This window comes from Alnus glutinosa, chromosome 10 (assembly GCF_958979055.1).
Source record: "Alnus glutinosa chromosome 10, dhAlnGlut1.1, whole genome shotgun sequence".
Taxonomy (NCBI): Eukaryota; Viridiplantae; Streptophyta; class Magnoliopsida; order Fagales; family Betulaceae; genus Alnus; species Alnus glutinosa.
In genome coordinates this window covers 5,253,061-5,264,351 of record NC_084895.1, presented here as the reverse complement: position 1 = coordinate 5,264,351, position 11,291 = coordinate 5,253,061, and the positions used below count along the sequence as shown (strand labels likewise).

General features: G+C 37.4%; 2 long non-coding RNA genes across 3 annotated transcripts; both read left to right on the top strand.

Moving 5' to 3' along the window:
- The first annotated feature begins 1,386 nt into the window (after window positions 1–1,386).
- Window positions 1,387–4,419, top strand: LOC133879323 (uncharacterized). Of its 2 annotated transcripts, XR_009902038.1 has the most exons (3): window positions 1,387–1,467; window positions 3,134–3,267; window positions 4,021–4,419. It is a non-coding gene; the product is annotated as an uncharacterized LOC133879323 (long non-coding RNA). The 2 variants fall into 2 exon arrangements; XR_009902039.1 differs by lacking the exons at window positions 1,387–1,467; window positions 3,134–3,267 and adding an exon at window positions 3,520–3,591.
- A 698-nt stretch (window positions 4,420–5,117) lies between these two features.
- LOC133880610 (uncharacterized) lies at window positions 5,118–8,144 on the top strand. The gene is made up of 3 exons (XR_009902339.1): window positions 5,118–6,140; window positions 6,375–6,423; window positions 6,519–8,144. It is a non-coding gene; the product is annotated as an uncharacterized LOC133880610 (long non-coding RNA).
- The last annotated feature ends 3,147 nt before the right edge of the window (window positions 8,145–11,291 follow it).

Genomic DNA, 11,291 nt, shown 5'->3' with positions numbered 1-11,291 from the left:
AAAAACCGGTAAATCTGGCTGGAATCTTGCCTGTACAGCCAGATTCCAGCCAGTTTTGCCAGAATCCGGCTGCATTGTTCTAGATTCTAGCAAAATTGGCTGGAATTTTGCCAGTAGGCGACAGAATCTATTCAGTGCTGCCGGATTCTAGCCATAATTGCTGGAATTTCTTCACCGATGGTAATTTTTTTGATCGAGCCAAACATCGAAAAATATTTTCAAGGAAATCATTTTTTCTGAAAAATGATTTTGTTGAAAAATATTTTACGACGGAAAACATTTTATGTCGAAACAAACGGAGCACATTATAACATAGAGATAATCATCAAAAGCCTCAGCCTCAATGGTCATCAAGCCACATACTAAGTTATTGCAAACCAAATCATAAATCAGTGACCATAGTCTTGAGATAAGCAAAACTACTGATCCATCAAAGTGTTACCATAAAACTGATAATACTCCCAAAGAAATCCCAAAAATGTATCATGCGAAAGATTCTCGATATCACGCCACAATTCGACACTTAAGAGGGGGTCCAACATCTAAAAAATCAGCATAGAAAAGTGGTCATGTAATATGGCGTATAATTAACAAGTTAATTAATTTTATATAACTATCAAATCATCAAATAAGGAAAGTTGTTAAAGCTCTTTTTCTAAAATAATAATAATAATAAGGGGTAATTACCTTTTTCCCCCATCAACTACAAGTCATTGTCAACATGCCCCCATGAACTGACACCTCGACCAAAAGAGAGCATCCAACTACCAACTTTACACACTTTGCCCCCTTCCGTCAGTTTAATTCGTAAAAAGACATAAATGCCCTCAACTTTTTTAAACATATTAATTTTAATATTTTTTTTATTAATTACTGTTGGAGGGCATTTTGGTCTTTAAACCAAAATTAACGCCCAAAAATGGAATATTCCGTCCAAGTTAACGGAATTCCTTGACGGAAGGGGGCAAAGTGTGTAAAGTTGGTAGTTGGATGCTCTCTTTTGGTCGAGGTATCAGTTCATGAGGGCATTTTGACAATGACTGGTAGTTGATGGAGGGAAAAGGTAATTACCCCTAATAATAAAGTGTATAAAGATGTATATATATACATACTTTCCTCTTAAAATAGTATGTATATGTACCCATTCCATAAAAAAATTTGTAAAAGGATTTTAATTATTAAATTATACAATAAACGAATGATCAAAGTTTCCATCATCAAGCGTTCAAGGTCAGGAACGTTCGAAGTTTCCACCAAATGTTCGAATCTTTCCAGACAGGTTTTTTTTTTTTTTTTTTTTTTTTGGTTTTTTTAAAAAACAACATCTTAAACCCTAGTTGCATGCAATTTCCTATATAAAGGCCAATAATAGATTTGAGAGAGAGGGAGAGAGAGAGAGAGAGAGAGAGAAGAGAAGGCTAATCTTGAAAGTTTTTGCTTCTCAAGCTTGGAGGATTCTACCTTCGGGTAATCCAAACTCTAACCCTTCATTTTTCATCCACGCTTTACTGTTTAAATTGGTATTTATACATGTTTAGTAATTATTCCAAAACTCATAGGTTTAAGTTGATGGTTTGTCTTAATAAAGTTAATCCTTAGGAAGAGGCATGACATTTAAATGGAAGAAAACATTTTTGAGTTAAAATGGTAGCTATGTAGCATGAGGCTTTCTTAATGGGTTTGCCATGTATGTGTATTAGAGTCTTTGTGGTGACTAGGTGGTCATTATTGTATGATATTAGGGTGTTATGTGTTATTTTTTAGGTTTATAGTTGTTGTGACAACAGACCGAACGTTCAATTGGGACAACAAGTTACAATTATGGTTTTTCATGCTTGGTTAATGTTTTACATGTAAGAACAAGTTTCTAGTATGCTTTATGTCTAATATTAATTAGAGTATGATTTACAGTAATATGGAGACTAAGATGTCAAGAAATAAGAATGAGCCAAAGATGTAAGTAAATGCTTACGAAACAGTTATTTATTTCACCATGAGACATGTTTAATGAACTACTCATACGTTACTAAAAAAGATTATTTCATGAGCCTAGTGATATTATCAAATGTTTAGAAATGCTTCAAGACGAATATTTGCTCATTAAATTTTGTATAATTGAACACATAGTGTGGATTGTCATGTAAGGATGGTGGCCACATACCTATATACGGGCCTAATCTTATTATCAAAGAGATTTATTTTTATTGTCTGCATTTAGATTCAATGGTTTTATAGATGATCAGTGGACCATGTGCGGATGGGGTCATAATTACAACATCCTTTGTAGAGCGGATGACCCGGGGTTGTAATCTGGTTGTGCCACTAACAATGACGGTAGATGGCAACATCGGGGCATCGATATCGTACTATAGATCCCTCGGCATAGCGCCAACCTTATTGAGAAGGGGTTAAGGGCTTGAATAGACTATACAGAGGAAAGTTATGAAGATATATACGTATAAGAATTCCACTAGCATTATTTATCCATGTCATAATATGTGATTTGTCCCGAGGACTATGCTCGCTCTACTTCAAAATAAATTGTTTTTCCTTATTAGCATAGTAACAGAGGCAACACTGGTCCATTTTGCAAAACCTATGACATTAATGGGTACTAAAGTATATGGTATGTGATTTGTTACGAAGGGCTTATCGCATGACAAGTTCCATAATAGTTTACTTACTAAGTTGTGGACTTATGCACTTAAAGATTTCTTATTTGCTGGATTGGAAAAACTTCACTTAACTCCCCTTATCATACAAAAGAGTTTATATATTACGATTTCGTTACAATAGATAACTGAAAACACCACGCCAATTTTAATCTTGTTTAAGTTCAATCATGCTTGGACTTAATTATTGTGTGTAATTTCTAAGTTTCATTGACTTTGGTGGAAATAAACAAGAAGAAATTTTCCAAGGGGTTAGATGAAGAATATTAATTAATTATGTGGTATCAAATTAAATATTTATTGGTTTGTTTGTGTCGCTAAAAATAGCACAAAAGGAGAGGATCTATTTTACTGTTATGATTTTTGTTCTGTTACATCTAATGATGTACATTGCGACATACGCCATATCATTTTAAAAAAATTAAATGACTTGATATTATATTCACCATGTGCAAAAACAGATGCAAGGAATCAGTATAGGTCATGGCCGGCCTCTGCCAACTTTTGAAAGATTCTTTAGTAAATCTTATTAATTACTCTGGGCCAATAGCTTATTCTGGAAGTGTATCTCTTCAATCAGATAGAAAACCAGCAGGTATTCCGTTGCCCTTTCCCACATAATTACTGCATTCTTATCTCTCTATTTCAATTTATTCATATTGCTTACTATGTCAACAAATTCTGTCTTACGTAGCTTAATTCTCAATACATCAAAAGGTCAAGTACTTATTGAGATCATGTTATAGCCAAACTTTTAGTCGCATCTCTTATTATTTTAGCATGAAATTAAGACAGCAACTTTCGTTATAAATTCATTAGTGTTTGGTGCAATTGATGCAAAACATGACTAGGAATCAAAAGTTTCTTCATGTTTTTGTGTGTGCCACCCTCTTCATCTTCATCCACTTTACTGGCTTAGGTGTGGTTGTGGTTGTACATTAACTTATTGATGCGAACCCACTAGTAACAAAACATAGAAAATGATAAATCGACTATTTTGAGAGAGCCGTGATCTCCATGCAATGTCTACTTTGAGGGAGCCTTGACGTTCAAAACACAGTAAACTGTATTCTAAAACAATAATCAACTCCTGTTTTTTTATTGATAGCTCCCCTTTAAATAGAGAAACAATATATTACGGTTTACATAATAGACTAATTAGGTCTTGCCTTCTAGGACTAGGACAAATCTAATAAGGAAGGAATCTAACTCTTTATTGGACTATAATATCTATGGAGATATACTCCTTAATGGACTCTAGCACGACATGGGAAATATCAAATAATTATGATCATATCACATATCTTTGGTTTCCTTTTATAATTATTTGTTTGTGCTTTTTTATTAGGAGTCTACGCCACATACCATTGTAAGCCATATGGTGATGCTTGTCTCAAATGTTGGAGAGCGAGCGTAACATGGTCGGGTGTTTGCACCCCAAGTTGTGCGAAGCAATGCACGGATTGGGAGTCTGCAATCGATGGAAGTTGTTCGTGGCTTTTCAAATGCAATTGCGCCTTCATCGACTGTGATATTTGAATTTGACAACACAACTCCTATAGCAACGGGAATTACATTCATTATAATTTTAAAGAAATTTTATATTTTTAAATTATGTAAAATTAATTTTCTTTTATATTGAACAACGTGAAAAATACTACCTGTTAAAAATAGGGAAAGGCAGTGCTTCTTCACTTTTAAAGAGACGCTGCTTCTTCAATAAACCAAAAGACAGTTTTTGGCTCAAGGTTTTTCTACTGCATAATGTTAAAAAATTTGATAAAAATATACTCAATTCTCATTGGTAACATGTCACATTTTTAAGATGTAGCATGTTTCACGTCATTTGATGCAAAGAAAAAAAAAACATAAATTTACATAATTTGAAAATATAGAAATTGTTGGGATCCTAATCCGAAACAAAATCATCTTGTAAACCCACTGCAAGAGGTTGCTCGCCTAAAGCTCGAATTGCAGAATTGCAGACAAGAAGTTACAGTGTTCCAAGTAGCTAAAAGTACTAGTATTAATTTATTAGGAACTAAAATTGCCACTTGAGTGTTGAAGCTAGGGGTTCCACAGGAAAGTCATGAGATTTCGATTTATTGTCTATCTCCTTTTCTCTTTTTCTAATAAGAAAATATTTGCATCTTCTCCCCCAATTTTTTTTTTCTTTTGTTAAAAGAAAATAGAAAAACAACAAAGACATGCTATGTGGAAAATAGATAAAATCTAATCCTAACATGTAGGGTAAGAGCAAACCTATTCCTCATAGAGAGGTTTGAAATTACCAAAACAGAAAAACAGTAGCCCGACATGCTTTTTCCGTCATCCCCATCAAATACTTGTAGAAATTTTCCTCAAGGCAAACAAGAGAAAATATGGGGATAAAACAAATATGGTTCCTAGAATGCAAAGCATATGTAAAGATATGATAGAGAGAAACCAATGCAATGCAAGCAAACCTGACATGCTCTAGGATTAGGAACCAAAATCCTAGGCATGTGTGACCTCACAAACAAGGTGGGTCCACTCCCCTTCTATGGGTGAATGACCTCATCCTTTTTGACCCAAACTTGCTGTTAGTTTTTGATTGGCTACATTCTGTTGACAAAAATCACTATCATGTAATGTTGCTGTTTTCACAGGGATGCCGAATATTTCATAAAAGTGTTACAAGATGTTCAAAGAAGATTCTATGCAGATTCCAACTCAGAGAAGTCAGATCCCAAGATTCGGACTAGACAGCGCAGTCATGCGTCTAGACGCCCATCAGTGTCTAGAAGATTCTCAATGCTTCAATGTACATCCATTTGGACGTCATGGCAACACGTCCGGACGCACATCAAAGTTTGAGAAGAATTAAGTTTTCCTTCACAGACACGTATATGGGAAGACAGCTGCATCCGTCCGAACGTCAGGGCAACATCGTCCGGACTAGGTCCTTAATAAGGGAAGTCGTGGAGAAGAATTGCAACCGTCCGGATGTCAAGGCAACACCATCCGGATGCGGTCTTTATTATGGTAATTACGTGCATTAGGAGATGCAACTGTCTCGACTCTAGGGCAACACCATCCTTACGCGGCCTTTATATGAAAACGCGAGGAGCCCGTTATGGAAAGCTGATTGCACAGAAGACCGTCCGGAAGCCGCCTAGAGAAATCAAAGACAGACTCGATTTAGGTCTTCTTAGCCTATAAATAGAGGCCTCTAGGCATGTACTCTATACAGAATTCAGTATTGAATTCTTTATAGCTTAGAGAGGGTGTTTAGGGAGAAATTGTGAAGATCCGCTAGCTCTCAAGCCGTTGCTGTTGTGTTGTTGCTGTGCTCATTTTTTAAGTCTATCTTAGGAAGGAGCCCTAAGGTAAAGGAATCCATAGAAGACCCCTTCAAGTAGGTGACTTGGTTGGGAGGCGTTCACGTTGGGTTATATGTCAGAGGGCAAGATACGATCGCTGCATCGGGTATGTGACTGTTACTATCTTTGTACTAGCTTTGTCTTCTGATAATGGATTTCCTGGGTTTGGCAGCCCCGAAGTGGTTTTTCTCTTAATTGAGTTTCCACTTCGTTAACAAAATATCTGTCTCTTTTAATTCCGCACTTTTGATATTTTGTTACACGTTGCACACACACACACACTGTTAAATTAGAAGTCAATTTAATTTTCACTTGCCTTACTCGTGGTGGTTGTTGACAGGCCTTCATCTAGTTGTCCATCCATCTCAGCAAGTTCCGCATCAAAATAGGTAACCCCCATAAGATTGGTCGCTTTCAAGCTTCTGAGGCTTCTTTTTCTAATGCCGTGATTTGTTCTTCTTTGGTTTGCCACTCTAATTGGCAGGAGCAAATCGTTGCTGTTTCCGTTGATGCTGTGGAGCCTGATATCCTACCAGAGGTAGCTTGTCTTGGTGGCTCCTTCTTGATCTTCGATCTCTGAGCTTTGAGAAGTGGACACTTGGGTCGACATGACCATTCATGCCACAGTGGTGGCATATGGGAGGCCCTCTCATGGTAGGAGGCTTCTGCGTGGACTCTGTAACAACCGAATCATCTTCACCAATGAGAGCCTTTCCCTTATCCATGTAGGCGGGAGGAAGCTCGGGGATTGTGGGCATGACAAACACAGTCTTGGAAGTAGAAGGGATATCAGAAGTAGAGGTTACATACCCGAGTCCTATCTTGTCTATTGGGCTCTTTTGGACTGATAGCATGTGGGTCAGCTTCTCATCAGTCAGCCTCTCTATTTGCAACTGTGCCTCCAACATCTTTTCTTCTAGATCTGTGATCTTGATAAGCATTGTGCTTATCTTCGTCTTTAGCTCGTTCAGTTCCTGTACATGTTGTTAGCGTGTCTCCCTTAGCTTCAAGAGCTTTACATAGAGGACTTTGTATGCCTCTTTTAGTTCTTCCCCATTTTCATCACTACTCTCAGAGTAGTATGATTATGATCCTTCAGATTCTTCATGAGGTGCTACGAAGGTCAGAAACTTCTAATCCTTGTTTGGGGTCTCCTTTTCTTCAGATTTGCTGAGAGTAGCATTGTAAGCCTTCCCTTTGGCCTGCTTGAGATTCCCACAATCTGCCCGTAGGTGCCCAAAACCAGATCATTCAAAACATTGGGGACCCCTAGGATCCTTCTTCTCAGCTTCCTCCGGCTCGACTTCTTTGGGGACTTTCCTTAGTCTTTCGATAAACTTCTTCTTGAATTTATCATTCTTCATCAATCTACCGAAGTTCTTAAGGAAAGAAGAGGTTTTAATAAAAAATACAGGTTTTGGTGAGCATAGCAACTACATCCTCTTCTTCATTGTCAAAATCTTTTTGGATGCTTTGAGGACAATTGCCTTTGCCTTTCTGACTGGGGGCAGGGAATTCTCATAAGTTTGAAGAGATCCTACCAACTCTTCAATCTTCATTGACTCTAGGTCCTTGCTTTCCTCAATTGTTGTCATCTTGATTCTGAAACGCTCAGGCAAAGACCTTAGAATATTTTTGATGAGTTTTACATCAGAGACATTCTTCCCGAAACTCACCATAGAGTTTCTCAAGTCGCCGATCCTAATGTAAAACTCATTGAATGTCTCATCTTCCAACATCTTAATTTCTTCCAATTTTAAAATCAACATTTTGAACTTGGAAGATTTAACAATTTTTGTGCCTTCATATGTTGTTTCCAAAATTTGCCACGCTTCTTGAACAGATTCACATTTTGAAATTTTTGGGAATTCAGACGGTGAAAGAGCATGGAGGGCTTTATCATTGGAAAGTCGTGCGCTAGTTTGAGCAACTGTGAATTCATCAGTTGTATCCTCTGGCTTAAACCAACCAGATTCTACAATCTGCCAAACATTAATAGATTTTTAAAAGAAGCGCAAACACTCTTTCTAATAGCCATAATTCGTTCTGAGTTTGAGACAAGATAAAATAAGGAGTCAAGGATTGCATTCAGGAAATTAATCCAATAATAGTGAACCCGCTCTGATACCAATTGAAACATAAAGACTCCTAATTTAACGTGTGTGTGATCAATTGTGCAACAAAATATTTAAATGCGAAATTTAAAAGAAACAAATATTTTGTTGACAAAGTGGAAACTCTTATCAAGAGAAAAACCACTCCGGGGTAGCCAAACCCAAGAAATCCACTATTCAGAAGACAAAGCTAGTAACAAAGCACTCATATTCACATACCTCTGATGTAGTATTCATACCTTTAACTCTGACACGTGCCTATACGTGAAAGTCTCCCAACCAGGTCTCCTACCTGAAGGGGTCTTCAATGGACTCCTTTAGCTTAGGGCTCCTCCCTAAGCTAGACTTCAAGTTGATCAAATCACACATAAAGAAACTCTAAGAGAGCTAGCAAATCTAACAATCTCTGCCTAAACACCCTCTCTTAGCACAATGGACAATGGAATTCAATACCGAATTCTTAAAGAATACATGCCTAGAGACCTCTATATATAGGCTTTAGAAAACCTAATACAAGTTTGATTTGGAGTTCTCTGGGTGGCGTCCGGACCTAGATAGTGGGTGTCCAAACGGCAGGCAGCAACCGACTTCTTTTCACGTGGTCTTACATGTTTCTTCATTAATCTTCAGTCATCGAGTCCGGACGGTGTCGCCCTAGCGTTCGGACGGTTGCATGCTGTCTTCACTATTTGCAGCCTTCAGTTTGCTGTTCGGACACCTGTGTGAACAGGTGCTCTTGAGAGTTGATGTCCACTGGGTTGTCCGAATATCTATGCAAACATGAGTTCCCTGTGGTTGGTGTCTGCTGAAGTGTTCGGACACTTCTTCGACTACTGATGGGCGTCCGAACTCTTCCTCTAGGCCGTCCGGACGATAGCAAGGGAATTGACTTTGTTGAGCTGTAAGTGCGTCAGAATCTTCCTTGATTGCCTTTCTTGATATTTGTGACACTAAACTTGTCATATTAAGGCTTTTCATGTTAGGGAAATAATCTCTGAATATTCTGAAGACTCTGAATAATTACGACATCCCTGTTAAAGCAATACACTAATATGGTAGTGATTTTGTCAACAAAATGTAGCCAATAAACTAACACGTTCCAAATCAGATCCTTACATGTTAAAAAACATCATTTAGGATCGAGAACGATCAATCAAAAATCCTCGGAGCAATTGAGTCAAGATTCAACACAAGCAATATACCCATAAGTTGATAAACACAAAACATTTATAAAATCTAAACCAAGCTTTCTTGAACCTGGCTTTGATACCACTTGTTGGGGATCTTGTGCTAATCCAATTAGATGTAGCAGAATACCGATCCCACAAAATTTTTCTTCAAGATAAACAAGGCTAAATAATTTAAACAAACATGTTTAGAGTACTTACAATCGAAATCAGCCTCTCCTAGGCTACTAGGGCTAGTTGACTTTGGTTGATTTGCTCATTGCATGTTGAAGAACGTGTTCTTGACTCATCCTCTAGATCTTCTCACCAATGGCTGATAATAACCAAGAAAGCGGGCTCTCAACTCCCTCTTCAAAGTTTTAAACTTTATTCTCGAGAGGTAATTCAAGAATATTAGTTCTTAGTAAAAACTAAAGAACTATAGCAAAATCACTTACCTTTGAAGAACTACAGGCATATCTATTTATAGGCTCGAAATACTAGGAGACTGGGAGACACAAGCAATGTGGGACAAGCTGTTAAATGAAGTTCTAGATAGACTAGAGCTCCAAGTGGTGGATAGCTCGGACTAGGATTCATCCTAGCCTTCCGTCACTTCAATGTGACGCATGGGCTAGGGATAAGCTCCCTGGCCCATGTGTCCCATACATGCTATTGGGTTTGAGTTTTATCCCAAAGCCCAATCTCCACTTGCATCAAATGCATAGTTTCTCTCTATCCCATGTTTTTAATTAAATAAAAACAACCAACCCATTAAATAAAAAAGCTTGATCTGGTTAATTTAAATCAGCTTGATGATGGACCTAAAGAGAAAAAATACAATTAGCTTTAAATAGGTCTGTGAGTATTTCACACGACCCTATTTAATCACAATTGATTCCACTAAACAAATGTGACTGCACTCTACTATGTATTTTCAAATTAATGAATAAATTCCCGCGACATACTTATTTATTACATATTACCCCTCCATGGAACCATTCTGTAGCCAAACCATAGTCGAAACACTGTTACTTAGTTCACTACCTCTTTTTCCTTGATACTTCTGATTTAATCACATGATATATCATTTTTGTACCTTGTGAGTTTTTCATCTCATCTTGTACAAAATAAAAAGTTTCAGTAAATTCCACCGAAATACTCAGGCTCGAGCTTTAGGATAATCAACCTCATTAAATCTACATCAAGGGGAATATTCCTTATCGCTTTGTTCTTTCTAACAAAGGATTTTGATTCCTTATTGAAGAAGGTGTTCCCACAATGCTACATCCGATCACCCAACGCACAGAAGTGTTGACCAGTGATTTGATCTTATTCTTGTACATCAAAGTGACCTACACTTTACATCTGAGTTCGCAATCTTCTCAAGATTTAGAGTAACTATTATAAGTTGTCGTGCACATACATCATTCTTAATTATAGTGTTGAAAGAATGATGGCTTATATGGTCACTGTTCGGTGCATGGCACTACCTTGCACTTACACTAACATATCAATCCGAAGCCCTTCTTGCTTCTCCTAATCAAGATAGATCGTTAAGGTTGACATGTTATAATTTAGATGGATTTCTTAGTTCCATTTACCACTACAAACAACCCAACTAAACTTTTTTACCTAACAACAGGCTATACAGCCGTATAAATGTATAATATTATTTTCTCTTTATGCGGCGATTACTCCGATCTAAAGCACAACTGATCTAAAGCAAACAACGAAACAATGAAACAATGAAATAAACCTTTTTCCTAATCTTCTTTCAGTAAGCCTTTGCTGCTACTGCTAGGCTCAAGAAGTTGGCTCTTCGGCCTTTTCTGGTCTTCTTCTTTGTCGGTTGAATCGTTGATGGTGGTAGCATATGCTTGCAAACCATGGTGAGTCTGTCCATCTTGTCCATCGACCGTCTGCTATCTTCCTCTTTCTTTCTTTTTGATGAATATTGTCCGTCTGCTCTGCTAT